Here is a 22,854-nt window from a genome sequence, read left to right as displayed (position 1 = left end):
AACCTGGTCAGGTGTCAGATCTCTTGGTGGGAGAGCATTTTGGAGGTAGTGATCACAACTCTATCTCCTTTACCATAGCACTGGAGAGGGATAGGAGCAGACAATTTGGGAAAACATTTAATTGAGGTAGGGGGAAATATGATGCTATTAGGCAGGAACTTAGGAGCATAGATTGAGAGCAGCTGTTCACAGGGAAATGTACGGCAGAAATGTAGCAAATGTTCAGGGAACATTTGCATGACATTCTGCATAGGAATGTTCCATTGAGGCAGGGAAAGGATGATAGGGTAAAAGCCATGGTGTACAAAGGATGTAGAAAATCTAGTTAAGAAGAAAAGAAAAGCTTACGAAAGGTTCAAGAAACTAGATGCTGTTAGAACTCTAGAAAATTACAATGTTGCCAGGAAGGAGCTTAAGAATGAAATTAGGAGAGCTAGAAGGGGCCATGTGAAGGCCTTAGCAAGCAGAATTAAGGAAAACTCTAAAGCATTCTACAAGTATGTGAAAAGCGAGAGGATGAGCCGTGTGAGAATAGAACCAATCATGTGCAATAGTGGAAACATGTGCATGGAGTCAGAGGAGGTAGTGGAGGTACTTAATGAATACTCCCTAATCAAATAACAAAACAAGAAGAAAAAAACAAGCCCCTTTCCTTTGTCCCACTCTCCCTCCCATCTATCCACACACATGGACAGACCTCCATCTCCAGGACAACCCTCTGGACCTCCAGTCTTCAGTCATTGGACCTTGGCTTCCAAACTTCTGATTAACTTTCGCCAAACCTTGCCTGTGTTTGGTCCATATCCCTCTATCAATGTACTTACCCAAATGTCTTTTAAATCTTATTATTGTACTGCCCTTGACCATTTCCCCTAGCAACTCATTCCATGGATGCAACACTCTCTTCATGAAGAAATTGTCTTTCAGGTCCCTTTTAAATCTTTCCCCTCTCACATTAAACTCTGGTATTTTGTAGTTTCCTTTCTCTGGGAAAAAGTGTGTGCATCGTATCTATATCCCTCATGACTTATACACTTCTATAAGCTCATCCCCCAGTCTCCCATTCACTAAGGGATGGAGTCTGTACCTGCCTAACCTCCCCCTATAACTCGGGCCCTTGAATCCTAGCAACATCCTTGTAAATCTTATCTGCTCTCTTTCCATTTTAATGGCATGTTTTCTATAACTGGTCAACCTCAACTGTGCACGATAATCCAAATCCTTAAAATATAAAGAAAGAGTATCTTTATTTGTCACATGAACATTGAAACAGTGAAATGTTTTGTTCAGTGAGGATTATGTTGGGCAGCCTGCAAGTGTCATTACTAACCCTAATGTTACACCGTTCGAACGTGGGAATAACAAGAGCAACTCTGCCCAAGCCCAGCTGCAAAGAGGAGGAGGGTTGGGCATGGGGTTAGCAACTGCATTCCGTAAAAACCTGGCACTACGATAATGCCAACAGAAGCTCCAAAGACTTTGCCCCTGGGAGAGGAAGGATCTTTGATGGGCTAACCTCGAAAGACTGTCTCAGGACCGAGGACTCTGGTGAGCTAACGTCCACGACCTTTGCCCATGAAAGGGTGATGGGCTTCAGCAGAAGGAAACAAGAGCATCGGAGGAAACCAACACAATCATGGGGAGAACATACAAACTCCTTACAGGTGATGGCAGAAATTGAGCCCTGATCTAACAGTTTACAGTCCTAGTCACAAACGAGAAAGAAAATTCTTGATTCTAATTGGAAATGAGTCAGAGCTAAATATAATAGATCTCTCAGTTTATCTACTCAGAGGCGCTACTGATTGGTTGCTGCAGGAACTCGCTGTGAATTTTTGCACTGTCATCGTGACATTGTCTGTCTAATTCTCTGGGGAGTTGCCACTGACACCTATGACCTCGGTAACTTGTACGGGCAGAGTAAAGTAGCTGCCTCAATTGTATCAAGGTTTAAAAAACAGAGCAGACAGACAAAAAGCAGCTGTTTAAAACCTGCTTCATTTCCGGAGTTTACAATGTGCACTGTGAATTATTGAACAGCATGACATCTTGCATTTATGTAGTCTTTGTAATAGCAAAAAATCTCAAAGTGCTTCAAAGTTCAATGTTCATAGTAAATTTATTATCAAAGTACATATAAAGTACAAACTTCACAATCATCAAGCTAAGTTTTACACCCTCATGGGGAGACATTAAGGCAGGTCACTGAAAGGGGAGAGTTAGAAAGTTATAGGGAATGAATTTCAGAATTTGTGTATCTCACTTTCTCACGGGCATAAAAGCAGTACTTTGATGTTAGCTGCATAGCGGATGATTCTCTGAATTATGGGCTGTTCTCAGGGGTACAACTCTGAGATTCCTTTCCTTGCAGGCATTCACAGTAAATACAAGGAACACAATAGAATCAATGAAAGACCACGCACAATAGGACAGACAACGACTAGTGTGCAAGACAACAAACTGCAAATACAAAATGAGAGAAAAAAACAAAATAATAATAAAATAAACAATAAGTATTGAGAAAATGAGTTGTAGAGTCCTTGAAAGTGAGTGTATAGGTTGTGGGAACAGTTCAGCATTGGGATGAGTGAAGTTATCCCTTCTGCTTCAAGAGCCTGATATTTGCGGGGTAATAACTTCCTGAGCCTGGCTAACCTGATTGTGTGGATCCTGAGGCACCTCTACCTTCTTTCTGTTGGCAACAGCAAGAAGAGAGCATGTTCTGGATGGTGGGGATCCCTGATGATGGATGCTGCTTTCCTGTGAAAGTCTTTCATGCAGATGCACTCATTGGTGGGGAGGGCTTTACCCATAATGGACAGGGCTGTATTCACTACTGTTTATAGGAGGTTCCATTCTTGGGGATCGGTGTTTCCATACCAGGCCCTCTACGACCAGTCGGGATGCTCCCCACTGCATGTATATAGAAGTTCGTTAAAGTTTTAGATGACTTGCCAAATCTTCACAAACCTTTAAAACTTCACAATTTTCTAAAGGATTCTCTGAATTACGGGCTGTTCTCGGGGGTACATGCCAAGGCATCCATTGCTGCTGGAAAGGTCATCGACTTGGTGAAAGTCTGCCCAGAACTTGAGTAACACACACAAAATGCTGGAGGAACTCATTTACGGAGCAGCAATCTATGGAAGGGAATAAGCAGTAAACATTTCAGGCTGAGACACTTCATCAGGACTGGTAAAGAAGGGGACAGAAGCCAGAATAAGAAGATGGGGGAAGAAAGAAGGGCAGGTGATAAGTAAAACCTCCTTCCACCAACTTATCTTCCCCCTCACCTGGTCTCACCTACTATCTGCCAGGTTGTATTGCTACCCCCTTCAACCACCTTCTTATTCTGGCTTAAGACCATAAGGTATACGGTCAGAATTATGCCATTCAGCTAACGAGTCTGCTCTACCATGTGATTGTGGCTGATTTATTATCCCTCTCAGCCCCATTTTCCTGCCTTCTCCCTGTAACATTTGCCACTCTTACTAATCAAGAACCTATCAGCCTCTGCATAAGTATACCCTATGACCAGGCCTCCACAGCCATCTGCATTAAACAAGCAACACGCCAACTTCTCATTTCCTTTGGAAAACGGAATAACTAAGTAACAATTGTGAATAAAATAGAAAAAAAAGATTGAGGCAGCTTTTGTTATCGTTTGAGGGTGAGAAGGATTAATAATGATAAACAGATACTTACAGGCACAAGGAATGTTAATCAAATCTTTGCTTTGGAAATTATGGTCTTTCTAGTCCTCTGAAATAGGGCTTCAGAACTGCATCCAAGTTAATATCATGGTTGACCTGTCCATCTGCCAAAGGATTCTCACTTCATTCAAATGAGTCCTCGGCCTGCTTCCATTCCAGTCCTGATGTAGAGTCTCAGCCCAAAATGTCAACTGGTTATTCCTCTCCATACATGCTGCTTGACCTGCTGTGTTCCTCCAGCATTTTGGGAATGTTTTTCAAGATTTTCAGCATCTGCAGAGTCTGTTGCGTTTGCCCAAAACTTCTTGTTCTTCCAGCCCAGCAAGATGACCATAAGGGAATGCTGCTGATTGGCTCATTCCAAGCTGCAGGACTACGTGCCAAAGGACACACTGAAGCTTGGTACAGCTAACAACAAGTCTCTGTGAAAAAGGACTGTAATCTGGGTTCCTTCCACTACTGCAGGCAGAGGAGTTGAGTCAGATGGGGTGAAAATGAAAAGGTGCATCAGCCCAGGGGACCACAAGGATGGCAATAGTGCATTGTTTTTTTTAAAAAGTAAATCAACACAACAAAAATATCGACCATGAATGTAAATGTTTTGCATTGTTTCTTTTGTATTTAAATTTTATTATGAATGACGTTGACTGTTTACTCCTCTACAGAAATGCAGCCTGACCTGCTGAGTTCCTCCATCATTCTGTATACGTTACTCAGGATTTCCAGCATCTGCAAAATCAGCGTCTACTGAATTCGGAGAGAGACGTTATAGCCAGCAACTTAGGGCTGGAGGAGTTGGCAGAGATGTTACAACAATGTCATGTTCATGTAGCATGTAAATCTCATGTGTACACCATCTTAGTCAAAGTCAAATTACATTTATGTCACCATATACTACCTTGAGATACATTTTCTTGTGGGCATTTACAGTAAAATTTTAAAAATACAATAAAATTTATTTAAAAAGCTATCTATAAACAATTACTGGTAAACAGCCAAAGTGCAAAAGAAGATAAATTGTGTGATAAGTAAGTAATACTGAGAACATATGACATGAATTGTAGAGTCCTTGAAAATGAGTCCATAGGTTGTGGAATCAGCTCAGAGTTGAGATGAGTGAAGTTATCTACAATGGTTCAGGAGTCCCACCCAGTCAACACACTTTTTGTCCCACTTCCCTCCAGGAGAAGGTTCAGGAGCATGAAGATACGTTTGGCCAGATTTGGGAACAGCTTCTTTCCAACTGTGATAAGACTGCTGAACACGTCCTGACCTGGATCTGGGCCGTACCTTCCAAATATCTGGACCTGGCTTGCACTACCGTACTTTCCCTTTTCTATTTTCTAATTATGATTTATAATTTAAATTTTTATTATATTTACTTCGATTTGTACTTCAGGGAGCGCGAAGCTTAGAAACAAATATCACTGTGATGATTGTATGCTCTAGTATCAATTGTTTGGTGACAATAAAGTATTTGTATTTTGTATTTGTATTGTGATGGTTGAAGGGTAATAACCTCCTGAACTTGGTGGTGAGGGACCCAAGGCTCCTGTACCTCCTTCCTGATGGCAGCAGCGATAAGAGAACATGGCCTGGATAGTGGGGGTCCTTGATGATGGATGCTGCTTTCTTGTAGCAGTGTTGCCTGTAGATTTGTTCAATGGTGGTGAGGGCTTTGTTTGGGATGGACTGGGCTGTGCCCGCCACTCTTAGCGCCTCAAGATTATTGGGTGAGGTTCCTATTTAAGCAATCCACTCCATACCCACCTACCCTAATCCTCGTGGAGAAAAAAAATACTCCAATTGACAGTCAGACAGAATACAGAAAATAGGAGCAGAAATAAGCCACTCTGTCCCTGGAGCTAACGTCACCATTCAACAAGAAAATGCCTGATCTTGATCAGACAGGACACTGTCTGGTCCCCATATTCCTTGGTTTCCCCTGCAGTCCAACCATCGACCTATCTCAACCTTGAATCCATTCAGCAGTGATCTGTGGGTGGGAGAATCATAAGGTTTCACAATGCTCCAAGACCCTTAAGTGGCCGGCCTCTCATCCAGAGTCCAAGCCCCCAAGTTCAAGGTGAAGCACCTGATGAGTTGCCTGGTAAAGGAGCTAAGTTTTTTATTGGACGGTACCTGGTGAGAGACAGAGAAGTCTTAAGGATCGAATTTCAGAAACTAGGGTATCATTCTGCATTACATTTCTTTATGAATGAACAGCCAGGTCTTGGGAGCAGCACCTCTACTGTAGATTGAAAACTGGGAGGGCAAGATTTTCAGTCCTTCAGTAATAAATGCACAGTCTTCCCTTCATGCATCTGGAACAGGTGGTATGCCACAAGGATGGAAGCACCATCAATGTGGTCATCTTCAATATAAGATAATGAGAGGCAGAGGGATCTATTGCCTTCCTGCTGACCACAACAGGGAAAAGTCATCGTTGGCAACCCCCTCAGCCACCTCGCAATGATCAAGGAGATCTTCCTGATTACAGTGAAGACTTTGTGAGCAACCCATAATGTGATACAGCATGGAAACAGACCCTTTGCCCATCCATACTGTGCTCTCCATGACATGATCTTCACTGCCCAATGACTCCCAGAGGAATCAACAAATAATCTGCTGGAAATAGAACAACATCTTTTGGAGTGCAGGAATTGTTGATACTTTGGCTTAAAACCTTGCATCATTATGACACAGAAGGAGGCCATTTGGCCAATCAAGTCTATGCTAACACCTGGCAGTGCCATCCCCTCAGTCCCACTGGACTTTGTCTGTACCCCTGCTACACTTCAGACAGAAATGTCAGAAGCTATGCTACTATAAGTGATCTCTAGAAACACTCAGTGGCAACTTCATTAACTAAACCTATGCTCTGCTCATTAATGCAAATAACTAATCAGGCAATCATGTGGCAGCAACTTAATGCATGAAAGCATTCAGCCATGGTCAAGAGGTTCATTTGTTGTTCAGAACAAACATCAGGATGGGGAAGAAATGTGATCTGAGTGACTTGGACCATGGAATGATTGTTGGTGCCAGACAGGGTGGTTTGAGTATCTCAGAAACACCTGGTCCCATGGGATGTTCACGAACAACAGTCTCTGGAGCTTACAGAGAATGGTGCAAAGAAACAAAAAACATCCAGTGAGCGGCAGTTCTGTGAGCCAGACTGGTTTGAGCTGACAATAACTCAAATATCCATGTGTTACAACAGTGGTGTGCAGAGGAGCATCTCTGAATGCACAACGTGTCGAACCTTGAAGTGGATGGGCTTTGGCAGCAGAAGGTAGATCAATGTAAACAGAGAGTTGAAATTGAGATGAAGAGCTAAACATTATTTTTAAGGAAAGGCTTTCATGGCTATTTTCAATTACTATAAAGACCATAAGACATAGGAACAGAATTAGGCCATTTAGCTCATTGAGTCTGCTCTGCCATTTCACCATGGCTGGCTTATTATTCCTCTCAACCCCAATATTTCTGCCTTCTTCTGATAACTATTATCGCCATGACTAATCAAGAACCAAAAAACCTCCACTTTAAATATACAGTACACAATGACTACAGCCGCCCGTGGCAATGAGTTACACAGATTCACCCTCCCTTGACGAGAATTTCCTCCTTATGACTGTTCTAAATGCCTATCATTGTAGTCTGAGACTGTGCCCTCTGGTCTCCCACTCCGCCACTCTAGGAAACATATGATTCATTGGACTTCTGAATGATTCTGCAGAAATTTCAGCTCCATCACGTCCCTATAATTAAACCCAACGTGATCTTGGCCATAACGACGTTACTTGACGGTGCTTAACTTACAGAGGGCGGTGAAAAGTTGAACGGAATGACGTAAGGTTAGAAGCTCCTCCTTTGACGGATTTTCAACATCCTGATGTAAAACGTTGTGTCCGCCTCACTTGCCATTATTCTGCCCGTAACCTTGTAGCGCGTTGTGAGACATCTGCGAGACGTAGGGCACATCGGTTCTGGAGGCTGGCACGGAAATCCACAGGTAGCCTTTAAAAAACATCTTGGGGTCTGTGGGACCGAGTTAACGCGGGTGCAAGTCAGTATAGTTGGTGTTTATGGTTCGCTGCAGTAAAATCCTAACTGGGTCGATAGGTTTCTTTCCCCCCACCTCCCGCCCAAGAAACTATTTTCAGCGTGGAATTTCGGAGAGAGAAGGACCGGCTAAGCGGCATATCTAGCAATTTTGGGCACCGGCTAAGCGGTGTGCCAAGCAAGGTTAATAGGCTAGGATTCACTGGTGCAGGGCGGTAATGTTAAATATCTCGGTCGGTGTGTGCTCCAGTGAGGGCTGTTGAGGGAAAAACGAAGTCTTTCACAGAAATCTCTCTGTGAAATGGGAAACCTAGTTATTGTTCTCTTTTAAGCGTGTCGTCTACCTGTGTAACATGATCCACTATGAGCCTTGATAGCATCTGCCTTAAGGCCAAATCTGTCTTTTTGTTAAATCATTCAAAGCATTCTTTACTCTAGTTAGTAGAAAGATATTCCCCCCATGAGCCAGATCGAATGTTAGTGGTACGTTGCTCCGGCGTCGTGGGAATGATTTAAATTTCCATTTTTTTGCATTTAAATTTGCAAAAAAAAAATCTCTAAGATTAACTGCATGATTTTTTTCGGATTTAATTTTCTCTCCACCCACTTTTTTCCTCTCTGGAAAGACGACATTGAACTGGAGAGGCTCAAACACGGGAAATGCTGCAGATGCTGGAAATCCAAGCAACAACCCTTCCTGCTGAGTTCCTCCAGCATTTTGTGTGTGTTCATTGAACTGGAGAATAGAGGATCTGACGATGTTAGCGGGACCGAGGGCTTGGATTGTAAAGAAAGCAGAATAGATAGGACTTTTTGTTTCCTCCCTGGGTTGTAGGATGCTGGGAGATGGCTTTAGACTTTTAAATATTGATGAGCATAGAAAAGATGAATAGGCCTTTCCCCGGGCAAGAGTCCAAAACTGGAGGGTACAGGTTTAACGAGAGAAGAGGAAAATGTTAAACAGGGATCGGGAGGCAAGCTTTTCCTTCGCATGGATAGTAAGTATATGGAACCAGTTGCTAGAGTGGTGGAGCTGGTACAATCATAATGTTTTAAAAGATATATGGTCAGGAAATGTTTCAAGCAACATGGGACAAGAACAGATCCACAACTAAGTCAGCAAGGACCATTTGTGGAATTTATTGCCACAGATACCTGTACTCCAAGGTTGAAACGTCTAATTAGATTAGATTATGAGGACACTCAGTCCTCGTTTATTGTCATTTAGTAATGCATGCATTAAGAAATGATACAATGTTCCTCCAGTATGATATCACATAAATACAAGAACATGCATTGAAGGTGAGAGGGGGTAGGTTCAAGGGAGGTGTGAGGGTTAAGTTTTTTTTACTCAAGAGTGGTGGATGCCTGGAATGCACTGGCTGGTCTGGTGGTAGAGGCTTTTAAGAGATAGACACACGGATGTAAGGAAGATGGAGGGATAGAGACATGATGTAGGTAGGAGGGATTAGTGTTTGGGTGTTTTTTGAATTACTTTTTAGCTGGTTCAGCACAACATTGTGGGCTGAATGGCCTGTTCCTGTGCACTGTACTCTTTCATTGGGTATATGTAAAGCAGAGGTTGATAGGTTCTTGAGTAGTCAAAGGTTATGGGGAGAAGGCAGGAGAATGGTGTTGAGACGGATAATAAATCAGCCATATTGGAATGGTGGAGCAGACTCACTGGGTCAAATGGCCTAATTCTGCTCTTATGCCTTATGGGCTGAAGAGCTTTTTTCTCTGCTGTATAACTCTGATTCTACTGATATAAAATGCAACTCTAAAATGAAGGGAATTTTTCTCAACAGGAGATTGAAGAGAGATTTAACAATCAAACATGAGGAAATCTGTAGATGCTGGAAATTCAAACAACACACACAAAATGCTGGTGGATCACAGCAGGCCAGGCAGCATCTACAGGGAGAAGTACTGTCAACGTTTCGGGCCGAGACCTGACAAAGTCCTGACGAAGGGTCTCGGCCCGAAACGTCGACAGTACTTCTCCCTGTAGATGCTGTCTGGCCTGCTGTGTTCCACCAGCATTTTGTGTGTGTTGTTTAGAGATTTAACAATGTTCGGTTTGATAATGGGTACTGGGAAGTGCTCCTACTTGTAGGGTTAAGGATGCTGACATTAAAATAATTACCAAGAAACCTGATCAGCAGTTCGGAGGGCTGGTTAACCAAAGAGTGGTGAGAATGTGGAAGTTATTCCCATGGGGAGCAGTTGTGGTCCGGAGAGCCCTTGAGGATGTTTGACAAGCAAGTGAAGGTGGGGGGAAAAGTGGTGGGGTTAGAAGATGAGTGGAGCATAAATGGCAAAGTAAAATGTATTATGTATATGTTACCACTTAACCCACTTTCTTGCAGGCACTTACAGAAAAATAAAGGAAGTATATTAAAATTTATGAAAAACTATATATAAAGATACATAACAAATGTGCAAAAGAAGACATTGTGCAAATTTTAAAAAACTGAGTTGTAGAGATTTCTTAAACATGAGTTTGCAGAATCAGTTCAGAGTTGTGGTGAATGAAGAAATCCCATGTTGGTTCCGGAGCCTGATGGCTGTAGGTTAATAACTACCTAAACCTGAAGCTGTGGGATCCAATGATTCTATACTTCCTACCTGATCACAACGGACTAGTTGGGCTGAATGGTCTTGTCTGGCCTATATATCCCATGATGGAAGTGAATGAATGGTCTTTGTAGTCACAACTGAAGACTTGAACATTTATTCCTACTTGAGTCCGTGGAATATTGAGTTGTGTTTACAATGTGCAGCAGATGTATCCGTGCTTGCTTGCCACTAAGTCGCCTATAGGTCAAACTACCTTTGTGATGCAAACACAGGTAGAATTATATTTGCAGTTATATTTTGTCTTGTGTACCATGTTTTGTGGGTGCACCGTGGTCCAGAGGAATGTTGTTTCATTTGGTTGTATATGTACAGTTAGATGACAATGAGTTTGAACTTGAGCTTCTCAGTGTATGCAAAGTTTTGCAATAGTTTTTTTTGTTTGCTACCTGCTCTTTTGGTCTGCTGTAGAAAGACCAGGAGACTTGTTAACAGTACCCTGGCACAGTAGTAAGGTGGTTAGTGTGATGCATTACAATAGTGATCAAACAGAAGATCAGGGTTCAATTCCTGTTTGTATGTTTTCCTCATGACTGTGTGATATTTCTCCGGATGCTCTGGTTTATTCCCACATCCCAAAGATGTATGGATTAAGGTTAGTAAGTTGTGGGCATGCTATGTTGGCGCCGGAAGCATGGCAATGTTTCTGGGCTGCCCTCAGTACATCCTCAGACTGTTGGTCGTTGATGCAAAACAATGTATTTCATGATGTTTTAAAGTACATATGACAAATGAAGCTAATGTTTTAATGTATCTTTCTGAGCACTTGCACAAAGTTGAGTTCAAAGTAAATTTATTATCAAGATACATATGTCACCATATACAACCCTGAGATTCATTTTCTTGCAGGATACTCTAAATCTATAGAATAATAATGATACAGAATCGGTGAAGGACCACACCAACTGGGGTGTTACACCACTGTGCCAAAAGCAACAAAGTTTGCAAATACAAAAAGTAATAATAATAAATGAGCAATTAATACTGAGATGAAGTGTCATTGAAAGTGAGTCCATTGGTTGTGGGAACATTTTCAATGATGGGGCAAGTGAAGTTATCCCATTTGGTTCAAGAGCCTGATGGTTGAGGGGTAATAACTGTTCCTGAACCTGGTGGTGTGAGTCCTGAGGCTTCTGTACTACCTCCCCAATGACAACAGGGAGAAGAGAGCATGACCTGGGTGGTGGGGTCCTTGATGATGGATGCCTTATTCCTGAGTCAATGTTTCATGTCAATGAGCTCAGTGGTGAGGAGGGCTTTACCTGTGATGGACTGGGACGTACCCACTATATTTTGTAGGTTTTTCTGTTCAGGGGGCAAACCATTGAAAGGAAAACTGAATTTAATGAGATTAATGATTTGCTTTATTTGTTGCATGTACAAAACATGGTGCAAACCTCTCACTGGGCTCATTTACAAACTTGGTTTGTTAGCTAACTCTGCTGCACAACCTCATGACTCAGCAATAGAAGGCAGCCTTCCATAAGCAACACACATCTAGGGTCAGTATGATTTGAGTTCAAACATAGTGAATGCTGTGTAAATTCTGCCCCGTGCATTGTTCACCAGAAAAATAACAGATCGTACACCAGCATAAAATTACAAAGGAAGTATATTTATCAATACTTAACTTTAAACAAATAGTTATCAGAAATGAAAAATAAAAGAGCCTATTACAGTTAAACCAGTACAAATGTGTACATAAACATTGGAGCTCATTTCTGGATTAGTTGGGTGTATTGCTTTACTCGTGCATTGAACCCACATTCTGCATGAAAAACACCAGCCACAGTTCGAACTTCCCACAAAGACCATCTCAAATGAATTGGCTAACTCGGGAGTATTGGCACATCCTCCTTGGAACCATTCGTCTGCACAAAGCGCTTCTTACAATGGGGTCTCTCCTTCAAACGACATTCTGCAAGCATCTTCCCTTGTGCTCTGCTCTGCAGCCCCTAACAAAAGGCCCCGAACCAGATTACTGCCCTTCAGAAATCTGATCCTGCCCAGCTCTCAAGTCTTCCATCGCATTCCACTGGGCAGAAAGTTTCAACATGTACCAAGACAACCCCAACTGGCTGACACAACATTTCTAAGTTGGACAACATGGCTCCTTTATCTTTAGCTGAAGCCAAAACACTCTCTTACTAACAGGACACACTACATTTACAGAAAACTGCTAAAAATAAAAATACCTCATAGCATAGCAATAAAAATCTTAGCCTGGGCATTACAATAATGAAATGTTATTTCTGTCAACAACCAACACAATCCGAGGATGTGCTGGAGACATTCTAAAAGTACCGCGGTGCATGCTTCTGGTGCCAACATAACATGCCCACAACTTACTAAACCTAACTCCTCTGCTTTTATAAAGTGCTAGGAAACTGGAGATCCCAGAGGAAACCGTAAGAAATGGGAGCAGAGTTAGGTCATTTGGCTCATCGAGTCTCCATCATTAGATCATGGCTGATTTATTTTCATTCTTAACTTAATTCTCCTGCCTTCCCTCCATAACCTTTGATGCCCTTACTAATCAAGAACTTCTGCTTTAAATATACCTATCTCCCGTTATCATGATATTGGTGGTAGGATGGAGATGCATCTCTACCACAAGAAGTGTAAGGTGCTCCTTCCCTCCACTAGCCTGCAGGTCACCCTTGGGCAATGTGTAGCACCTGCTTAGCCCCCGCCCGATCAGTGTCACGTGAAACCCTGGGAGCATGTGGAGCATATCACAAGTCCTTTTTATTTGACCACTGACACCAAGCAGATGATCTCTGACGAGTATTGATAACGGTTGGGGGTCACCCGTCTTGTAAAGATGTTGCCCGGAAGAAGGCAATGGCAAACTACTTCTGTAGAAAAATCATGGAAGGGCCATGATCGCCCAAGTCATATGGCACAGCACATAATGGTGATTATGTTACGTTGATCACCGGGAGAACATATGAACTCCTTACAGACAGCAGTGGGAATTGAATCCTGATCTTCTGACCACTGGCACTATAAACTATTACATTGACCGCAATGCCGCCATGCTGCCCAATGCCAAAATGTCTTTGGAAGATGAGGTTTGCAACTTCAAAGGTACCACCAGGATTATGCCGCTGTCCCAGCAACCCACCTGCTGGATTGCCAGCAGATTGCGTGTTGCTCCAGATTCCAGCGCCTGTAGTCTATGGTATCTCCGTTTTACTGTCTCCCACTGCGGACTGGAATGGCAAAGGTGAAGGAGTGAAATCCATGGTCTGCTAGGATGAGCACTAGGAGAAGTTGGCTCAAATTGGGATGTTTCCTACTAGAATGTTTAGTGTAGAGAGAGATGTAAAACTTGCAGAGATAGAAAATGTCTGGTAAACTGATGCCATTGATAATGAAGGGAGATTAAAGATTAGCTAGTATGTCAAACATAAATCAAAACACACTGTGACGTTTGTCATTTGCGTCAGTCACCAACACAGTCCAAGGATTCTGTGAGGGCAGCTTACAAATATTGCCATACTTACGGCACCAACGCAGCATGCCCTCAACTTACTAACCCTAACCTATACATCTTTGGAATGTGGGAGGAAACCAGAGCACCCAGAGGAAACCGATGGGGTCACAGGGAGAACACACAAACTCCTTACAGACGGTGGTGGGAATCAAACCCTGATCGCTGGTGCTGTAAAACTTCACGCTAACCATTACACTTGAAAGAATCTCGAGTTTACCATTGCTGGTGTCTTGCTTTTGTAGGTGGGGTAGAGCCAGAGGAAAATTTAACCAATATTTTATGCCATTTTATGAAAGTTTTGGATTGTAACTTTGTTCAGATGTGCTGCTTTGACGCCTCCTGTATAAATGTTGTGGTAAATTGTTGAGTATTGCACTTACCGAGTGGTGAATTTTGCAATAACTATTGAGAAAGCAGAATGACTGGGCAGAAACCAATCCCTACAGAGGAACTTGAATGTTTTCAGATGACACAATGAAGGAGTGTTTTTGACACAAGATTCTGCAGAGGCTGGATATTTTGAGCAACACACAAAAATTGCCGGAGGAACTTAGCAAGTTGGGCAGCATTTATGGAGGAGAATGAACAGTCAACATTTTGGCTGAGAGACCCTTCCTCAGGACTGAAGAGGAAGGAGGCAAAAGCCAGAATAGAAGATGGGGGAGGGGAAAGGAATGCAAGGTAGCAGCCGAGACCAAGTGGGGAAGAGGAGGTGTGAGATGCAGTGAGGTGATAAGTGGAAGAGGTAAAGGGCTGAAGAAACAGGAAACTGATAAGAGATTAAAGAGGAGTTAGGGAACCAGAGAGAAGTGAGGGGCAGGTCAATGGGTTGGAAAGGTGAAGCAGAGGGTGAGAGTCCAGAATGGGGGAGAAACTAAAAGGTGGAGGTCTGGGTTTTGGGAAAACAAAGGGGAGTGGTTAGGGGAGAAATCGATATTCATGCCATCGGGTTGGAGACTATTTATTGAGATACAGCATGGAGTAGGCCTCTCCAGGTCTTCGAGCCACACCGCCCAGCAACCCCACAATTTAATCCTAGCCTGATCATGGGGACAACTTACAATGACCAATTAACCTGCTAGCCAGCATGTCTGGACCGTGGGAGGAAACTGGAGCACCCAGAGGAAACCCACGAGGTCATGGGGAGTACGTACAAGCTCCTTACAGGCAGCAGCAGGCATTGAAACTGGGTCGCCTGTACTGTAAAGCGGTGTACTAACCACTACACTACCATATGAGGTGTTGCTCCTCCAATTTGCATTTGGTCTCTTAATGGCCATAAAGGGGGTTGTGCCCTGACATGTCTGTGTGAGAATGGGAAATGGAACTGAAGTGTTGTGGCAGATGGTGTGATGATGCTCAACAAAACTCCCTGATCTACATTGTGTCTCACCGATGTAGAGCACGAGGCACCAGATGCTATGAATGATACTGACAGATTCTCAGGTGGAGTGCCCTGAATGGTGAAGGAGGAGGTGTAGAGGTAGGTGTAGCACTTAGCATGGTTGCAGAAGTGTCAGGAAGATTATCAGTGGAGAGAGATCAGTAGGCAGGGGAGCTGTGGAGAGAGTGATCCCTGCAGAAAGTTGGGGCTTGTGGGGGAGGGAAAGATGTGCCTGGTGTTGGAGATGGCAGATGATGCAGAAAATGATGTATTGAATGCAGAACTGAGGAACCCTCTTTGCTCTTGTGACGAGGTTGAGAGGGTAGATGTGGGAAGTTGAGGGCAGTACCAATAGTGGTGGAAGGAAGCTGCCATTATTCAGGAACAAAGGACAGATCAGATGTTCTCGAACAGAAAGTCTCATTCTGGGAAGAGATGGAGGAATGTAGGGGAGGAGTTCCAGAAACAGACCACAGGTGTAGAACAGCCTGGGGAATGGGCAACCAGCCCCTTGAACCTTCTCTGCCATTCAGTATGATCTGGATGATCCAGTTTTGACCTTTGCTACTTTCCCACTCTCCACATTCTCCTTAGACTCCCTTGTAATCTCAATGTCTGTCATTGACTATTTCTGGGAATGACGTATGAGGAGTGCTTGGATCCTCAACTCTTCTAGCAGAAATGTCCCTCCATGTCCACTTTATGCAAGTCTTTCAGCATTCAGTAAGTTCATCTTTCTGATCATCAAATACAGGCCCAGAGACGTTAAATGCTCCTCATGTTAAGTGTCAGAAACGAGCCACGCTCCCGAATAATGGCTTCAAGACAAATTCAAGGAAACAAAGTTTATTAACAGTTCTGCAGAGCTGGGTGCCTTCAGAGAAGGGAACCCTGAACCTTTCAGGGCAGCAGGTTTTATCCTTCTTCCTTACCCCTCCCCTCCCTGACTCGGGAGGTACACAGTCTTAGATTCAGTGTTTTCCCATTCCATATTTGAAGTTGTTTTTTTACACATTTCTGTAAAACAATAGTCCATATCTCAGGACTTCAATGATTCCACAAACAGTTAATCTTGTCAGGGCTTCTGCATTCATAATTAAATCACATTTGTTTACTGACTTTAACCCCAACATAATTAAATCACATTTGTTTTCTGCACCGACCCCCAACCTCTTTCAGAAACGCACATCTTAATTTACTTCGACTCTCACATTAAGCCTTTCTTCCTGGGATCATTCCTGTGAAGCTCCCAGGACCCTCTACAAAAAATCCCTCCTTAGAAATGGGCTGTAGATAGTTGATCACTTCTGAAACACTTTCCTCCTAGTTCTTGATGCCCACGGCGCATGCTTGTGCCAACCACCCTGTCATGACCCCAAATCTTGTGTTTCAATAAAATCACTTCTTGTTCTTCTGCTGCCGATAGCAACAGGTAAATTTCCAGTCCAGATTTAGTGTTTGAGGTCAGCACTTGTTGATTTGGAAGTAGTTTTATTTTGCTGCCCCCACTTCCATTCTTGCCAAACCACTTCTACAGACTCTGAAAAGAAGTGGTTGTCGTGGTAATGCTGGTCCCAGCAGCCCCAGAAAACATCAAATGCTGAGGAAGGGGGGAGATAATGGAGACTGAAAGGCCAGTAACCTGAACACATTTGTCAGTGAAATATTTTGGAAAGTGATAACAGATCAGAGTTGTTTGGTGCAGTGCAGGCCCTTCGGCCCACCACATCCATGCTGATTTCTTTGTCTATGGATGCTAATCCCATTTGCATGCATTAACACCATATCCTTCTCTGTCTTATCTATGTAAATTTAAAACTGTTAGCTTATTGTCACATGCACTGAGGTACAGTGGAAAAACTTGGATTTGCATGCCATCTATGCCGATTGACAGTGTGTTGAGGTGATGTTTGGTTGCCTGCTAGATCTGACAATGACAGAAGAAATCTGTGTAAGAGTTTTTAAAGTGAAAAAAGCCTTTGCACTGGTGCAGTTGTCACAGGGAGCATGCAGGCAGACAATAAGATGTATGAATCAGATTTATCACTGCCTTGTACACTGTTTTACAGCCATAACGAGGTAGATTGTGAGGTCAGGAGTCCATCTTGCCATGCCAGCATGATGATCAGTAGTCTTCTAACAGTGGCATAGAAGCTGTCCCTGTGCCTGGTGGTACGAGCTTTCAGGAGTTTGTTTCTTTTGCCAAATGGAGGGCAGGAGGGGTATAGTATAGTAATTGTTACTGATTTCACCACCTCTAGCAAAACATTCCAGATATCAGCCCATTTTATTTTAGAATACTTCTTCCCTAAATCTATCTTTTAACCCTTCTTCCTCTCACACTAAACTTGTGTCCTCTTTGTTTTTGGTACCGCTGCAGCAGCATAAAGATTTTGACTCTCAATCCTATACACTCAGTAGTCACTTCATTAGGTCCCTCCTGTTGTAACGTGTGGTTATTTGAGTTACTGCCACCTTACTGTCAGCTTGACCAGTCTTGCTATTCTCCTCTGACCTCTCATTAACAAGATATTTTTGCCCACAGAACTGCCACTTACTGGATTTTTTGTTTTTGTTTTTTGCGTCATTCTCTGTAAGTTCTAGAGACTGTTGTGTGTGAAAATCCCAGGAGATCAGCAGTTTCTGAAATACTCAAAGCACCCTGATTGGCACCAACAGTCTTTCCATGGTCCAAGACACTTAGTTCACATTTCGTCCCCATTCTGATGTTTGGTCTGAACAACAGCTGAACCTCTTGACCATGTCTGCATGCTTTTATGGAATTGAGTTGCTGCCACGTGATTGGCTGATTAGATATTTGCATGAATGAGCAGGTGTACAGATGTACCCAATAAAATGGCCACTGAGTGTATGAATCAGGTTTATCACTATCTTGTATGACATGAAATTTGTTGCTTTGCAACCATAATGAGGTAGATTGTGTGGTCAGGAGCCCATCTTGCCATACTAGAGCAATGATCAATAGTCCTTCAACAGGAGGATAGGAGCTGTCCTTGAGCCTGGTAGTATGAGCTTTCAGGATTTGGTATCTTCTGTCCAATGAGAGGGGAGAAGGGGAGATAGTGTAATAATTGTCATTAATTTCACTCCCTCTAGCAAACCATTCCATATATTAACCCATTTGATATTAAAACACTTCCTCTCAAATCAGTCTTTATGACTCCTTCCTATCCCCTCTTGTTTTTGATACCCTTATTGCAGTAAAATGAATTTGGCACTCTGACCGTGAGATATAGGGGCAGAATTCGGCCTTTTGGCCCATCAGTTCTGCTCTGTCATTTCATCATGGCTAATCCAATTTGCCTCTCAGCCCCATCTACTACCTTCTCCCCATATCCCTTCATGGTCTGACCAATGGCGAATCTATCAATCTCTGCCTTAAATATACTTAAAGACTTGGCCTGCTTCCACAGCCACCTGTGGCAATGGATTCCACAGATTCACCGCACTCTGGCTAAAGAAATTCCTCCTCACCTCTGTTCTAAAAGGATGCCCCACTATTCTGAGGCTGTGCCCTCTGGTCTTCGACTCTCCCACCATAGGAAGCATCCACTCTATCAAGACCTTTCACCATTCTATAGGTTTCAATGAGGTCAGCCCCCATTCTTCTGAATTCCAGTGAATACAGATCCAGAGCTATCAAACACTTTTCATATAATGTGCCGTTCAGGCCTGGAATTATTTTCATGAACCTCCTTTGAACCCTCTCCAATTTTAGCACATTCATCAAAGCTCTGGCTAATCAAGAACCTGATCAACCTCCGCTTTAAATATACCCAGTGTCTTGACTTCCATCCATGCTGTTCGTGGCAATGAATTCCATGGATTCATGACCCTCTGGCTAAAGACGTTCCTCCTCATCTGTACTAACAAACAAAATGCTGGAGGAACTCAGCGGATCAGGCAGAATCTGTGGAAAGAAATAGAGTCAATGCTTCAGGCCAAGACTCTTCATCAGGACTATTGGTTTGTGTGTGTGTGAATTTCCAGCATCTGCAGAATCTTTTGTGTTAATGATTCTCCTCATCTCTGTTCTAAAGGGATGTCCTTCTAGTCTGAGGCTGTGCCCTCTAGTCCTGGACACTCTCACTATAGGAAACATCCTCCCCACATCCACTCCATCTTGTCCTTTCAGAATCAGGTTTAATATCATTAGCATATGTCGTGAAATGTTATTTTGAGGTAGCAGTACTTTGCAGTACATAATTTAAAAAAACTCATAGATAATAGAAAATACTTAAAAATAAATTAAATAAGTAATGCAAAAAAAGGAAAAAGATTGTGGTAATGTACCAGGGTTTATTGTCCATTCAGAAATCTGATGGCAGTGGGGAAAAGCTCTTCCTAAAGTATTGAGTGTCTTCAGGCTCCTTGATGGTACCAATAAGAAGAGTGCATGTTCTGGGTGATGAGGGTCCATAATGATGGAAGCTGCCCAGATAGATCGTCAGAGATGTTGACACCAGGAATCCGGAGCTGCTTGCCCTTTCCACCGCTGATCCTTCAACGAGGACTAGTGTGTGTTCCCTCAACCCCACCCCCGCTTCCTGAAGCCCACGGTGTCAGTAAGAGCAAAGATTAAGTGCAGGGTTATTGCTGGGCACCACTCAACCAGCTGATCTGTCTCACTCTTGTACACCTCCTAGTCACCATCTGAAATTCTGCCAGTAGTTGTGTGTAATTGGCAAAGTTTCAGGTATGTCTAGTCACATGGTTGTGGGTGTAGAGAGAGTAGAGCAGTACGCTAAGCATGCATTCTTTAGGTGCACCAGTGTTGATTGTCAGTGAGGAGGAGATGTTATTTCTGATCCACACAGACTGTGGTGTCCTGATGAGGAAATCAAGGGTCCTTTTGCAGAGAGGGGTGCAGAGGCCCAGGTTTTGGAGCTTGTTGATTAGAACTAAGGGTATGATTGTGTTGAGTACTGAGCTGTAGTCAATAAACAGCAGCCAGATGTACATATTGCTATTGTCCAGGAGATCCAAGGCCATGTGGAGGGTAGGCAAATTGGGCCCCAAAGCCCTATTGGGATGGTAGGCAAACTGCAGCAGGTCCGGGTCCTTGCTTAGGCAGGAGTTGATTTTGGCCATGACCAACCTCTCATAGCACTTCCTCACAGTAGATGCGAGTGCAACTAGGCGATAGTTGTTGGAGGCAGCTCACCCTGCTCTTGGGTACTGGTATGATTGTTGTCCTTATGAAGCAAGTGGACGTCTCCGACTGCAGCAGTGAGAGACTGAGGATGTCCTTGAACATTCCCACCAGTTGGTTGGCACAGGTTTTCAGTGCCCTTGTGAGAATTCACCTCAAGAAAGATATTCTGACATCAGCCTTTGAGACAGATTACAAGGTCACCAGATGCTGCAGAGATTCACACAGGTGTAGTTTTATTCTCTTAATCAAAGCATGCATAAAAGGTGTTTACCTCGACTATGAGGTCAGGACAGTATTTGATAGGTTTCAATGAGACCCTCCCTCATTCTTCTAACCTCTAGTGAGGCCATCAAAGCCATAGACAGCTAGCCAAATATTTTTCCCAGGGTAGAAATGTCAATTCATAGAAGGCGGACATTTGAGGTGGTGGGGTCGGGATTATTTTTTACACAGTAGTGGATGCCTGAAATGGACTGCCAGGGTTAGTGCTGGAAGCAGCGATGACAGTGCATAAATTTGGAGGGATATGGATCATTGACAGGCACAAGATACTTTGTTTAATATGATGTCTTGGGCCAAAGGGCCTATTTGGAGAACTGTTCTATGTTATTGTCAAACTGAGCACATAAGAGGCTGTGAGTAATGTATCAGTGTGGATAGATAATTGTTTAAGAATTTTAATTGGGATACTATAACAGATGGGGTGCCATAAGGATGCCTTGGTTTGCAAGCAAATGTATAACTTGGTTGATGTGACAAAGACTTTCTAAATCACTGAGAACAGGTTGGGGTCTTCATATCTGCATTAATCCTGTCAATTTATCTAATGTCTGTCTGCATTTGGCTTAACACTAAGATGAAATGGAGTTTCATAAAAACAGTACAGGCCCTTTGGCCCACAATGTTGTGCAGACCTTTTAACCTACTCCAAGATCAATCTGCCCTTCTCCGCCCCCCCCCCACAGCCCTCTATTTTTTTCCATCCATTTCTTGACTGAGCCGTGGATCTTTTGAATGCTCAGTTCTGGTGCGTTGTCTATGTTGAGTCATCAAATATATTCAAAGCTGAGATTTCTATTGGAGTGATTGGGAATTTGTGATTCTGTGGTACAGACTGTAACGTGGAGAACAGAAAGAGGATCAGCACAATCACAGAGATGCAACAAGCTCAATGGGCTGAATGGCCTACTGTTCTTCGAAACCAACCTCCCTCCTGAAGTCATTCTCCCTCACTTTCAAGGACATTTTTATCTCGAGTTCTCGGTATTATTTGGATAATTTGTTTCTTCCACATTGCTTGCTTGTTGGTCTGTGTAATTTTTCATACTTTCTATTGTATTTATTTCCTGTAAATGTCTGTCAGAAAATTAATCTCAAGGTAGTATTTGGTAACATGAATGTACTTTGATAAACTTTAGTTTGACTTTGACTACATCACTGGTTCATCTTCAAGCTACATCACTACGTGGTACGGAAACTGCACTGAGGCCGACAGGAAGGCCCAACGGTGGGTGGTCGAAACGGCCCAAAGCATCACCGGCCATCAAGGAAAGGTGCTGGAAGAGGGTCAGTAACATCATGGGGGATCCCAACCACTCTGCTCATCGACTGTTTGCAACATCCACTCCAGGACCATTAGACTAAAAAAAAACAGATCCTTTCCCCAAGTAGTAAAGCTGATCAACACCTCCACTCACTAACCCACCTCTCCAGACCCACAACTGCCATACTTTACCTGTCTGAGTCACCTTGTGTACTGACACTCCTGTTCCTAGCATCACTTTATGGGCATACAGTCGCTTAGCGATTAGTGCGATGCTGTTACAGTTCGGTGTGATCTGGGGTTCAGAGTTCATTCCTGGCGTTGTTCTGGAAGGAGTCTCTGTACATCTTCCCTGTGGAATGTGTAGGTTTTCTCTGGGTCCCGGTTTCCACGGTCCAAGGACGTACCAAGCAGGTTAATTGGTCATTGTAAATTGTCCCATGATCAGGTTAGGGTTAATTGGTTTGTCAGGGGTTGCTGAGGTGGTGTGACTCAAAGGGCCGAGAAGCGATACTCCGCGCTGTATCGCTAAATAAAATAAATGTATACTTATGTACCGGAAATGATGTTTAAAAAATCTTGAATTGACATTTCACCCACTTTCTTTCCATTGACTTTAGCAGCCCATTATACAGCAATCTGTTAATTTTAATATCAGCCTCTTCATCCTTTTGTTCTAAATTCAGGCTCCTAATGTGGGGTCACACTCTCTCTAGGATAGACTTTGTGTAGGTTAGCCTCGATGGGGAGGAAGAAACCACTTAGAATGAAATTGTGTTTTACTTTGTGAAAAGCAAAATTAAAACCTTGCCGATGTTGGTCTTTGGTGTGGAG

At 43.1% G+C, this 22,854-nt stretch overlaps 1 protein-coding gene across 2 annotated transcripts in view; it reads left to right on the top strand.

Annotated features, from left to right (window-relative positions):
- Positions 1–7,574: 7,574 nt before the first annotated feature.
- Positions 7,575–22,854, top strand: part of LOC140734605 (thioredoxin reductase 1, cytoplasmic-like) — a 48,993-nt gene continuing 33,713 nt past the window's right edge. The window contains exon 1 of one of the 2 annotated variants that reach the window (XM_073058810.1): positions 7,575–7,731. The gene's annotated coding sequence lies outside the window, so the exon portion shown is untranslated. The remainder of the gene's footprint in view (positions 7,732–22,854) is intronic. The other variant, XM_073058811.1, reaches the window with a different exon arrangement.

The sequence above is a fragment of the Hemitrygon akajei genome, chromosome 10, assembly GCF_048418815.1.
Source record: "Hemitrygon akajei chromosome 10, sHemAka1.3, whole genome shotgun sequence".
Lineage (NCBI taxonomy): Eukaryota > Metazoa > Chordata > Chondrichthyes > Myliobatiformes > Dasyatidae > Hemitrygon > Hemitrygon akajei.
Note: the sequence above shows the minus strand (reverse complement) of the source record. Positions and strands in the feature narration are given on the sequence as shown.